Source organism: Poecilia reticulata, linkage group LG15 (assembly GCF_000633615.1).
Source record: "Poecilia reticulata strain Guanapo linkage group LG15, Guppy_female_1.0+MT, whole genome shotgun sequence".
In the NCBI taxonomy this organism is placed as follows: domain Eukaryota; kingdom Metazoa; phylum Chordata; class Actinopteri; order Cyprinodontiformes; family Poeciliidae; genus Poecilia; species Poecilia reticulata.
In genome coordinates, this window is record NC_024345.1 from 22,772,229 (window position 1) to 22,773,958 (window position 1,730).

The following is a 1,730-nucleotide window of genomic DNA, read 5'->3' on the forward strand; positions in this document are numbered from 1 at the left end:
CCAAAAAATCTCTAACAATTGGTTATATGTAATATTCTAATAAAGGCTTGGAAACATCAGTCTGTGTGTTATTTCCTGAAATGCCTGTATATTATTGTTTATGACCGATTTAATGAGCGGGAACTGTGAAGTGTAAATAACTTCCTGCTACTGCCCTTTTAAAGAGGAGCAGACATAAACAGTACTCAGATAATTACATGATTATTCAACTGCAATAAAAGATTAATTCATTTTACGAGGAGGGAGAAAACACTTAAAGACAACAGGTGATCCAACTTAATGAAATGAAGTTTATTTACGTTATTTTGACCATTAAGTTGGATAAACTTAATTTGTTTCCTTGTGATAAATTAACACAACGTGCTTAAGTTGGATCAGCTGTTCTGTCTTTAGTGAGAAAATGCCATGAAACACTTTGACCTGAATGTTTCTCTGATATTAAACCTTTCAGAAACAATAAAGCAGTAAACCACTGCCATGGGTCAGGTGGGTTTTGCGGGTTTTTAAGTGGGAGTAGTGTGCGTGACAGCTCCGCAACCACAGAGGATTACCTCAGACTTTACTAAAATAATATCTTCTTGTGAAATGTGCCACTAATAACGTTCATAAATCAGCCTAATGTTTGCAGATGATGTCACTTCCTGGTAGAGAAAATATGCAGAATGAGAAACATGATGAAATCACATCAGGCTGGAATTTCCGCAGTACAACTCTGCGCCGTTTCTATTTGTTTTATTAGCGTGAGCGCAGACTGTCGGTTGCAACACGCCTTCCTGCGCTCCTGCATGACCTCCATGCTCGTTCACACGCGATGAGCGGCGGAGCTGTCAGTCACGGCGGGAGGGAGGGAGGGACCCGGCGGGGTCACGGTGTCCGCTGCAGCTGCTGGAGGTCACCGCGCTGCGAACCCGGACAGGATTACCGAACCGCTCTGCCTCCGAACACCAGCAAATGAGCGGATTTGGGGCGCTTTTCAAGAGTCACGCAGAGTTTACGTAGCGATTAGTGCAGGAGGGGAACTGCAGCAGTGACTAATAATAGATGGTAATGCCAGGATTTGGGACCTCCCGAAAATGGGCGCCACCAGGAGGGGGCGCAGTGGTTTATTTCTTTATATGAACTTTTTCTGTTTTCCTTTTATTTCATTTAAAGCACTTTGAATTGCTTTGTTGCTGAAAATGTGTTTAAAATGACCTTACCTTACATATTGTTATTGGTGAACCCTGTTTAAAAACCACGTACAAACTAGAAATACCAGTCAGTGTGGAATTGATCTATTTCATTTGTTTTACTGGAATATGGCTGAATATTTACAGTGTTTGATTCATTTAATGAGCAGAAACTGTCAGAAGTGTAAATAACTTCCCCTGCATTTTTAAAGAGGCGCAGACGTGGACGATGCATAAATAAATGAATGAAATAATTGCAAGATTATACAACTGCATTAAAAGAGGAATTTATTTTAAGATGATAAACCAAAAATATATAAATATTATTTTAAATTTTGTAAATTAAGTAATTAATTTACATTCATGTCTTGATTGAAGATTACTTTATATATATTTTTTTTTTTGTATTTTGATTTTTGTGTGTTATGGTGGGGAAAAAATCCGCTTTGGTCATCAATACAGTATTATCTATCTATCTATCTATCTATCTATCTATCTATCTATCTATCTATCTATCTATCTATCTATCTATCTATCTATCTATCTATCTATCTATCTATC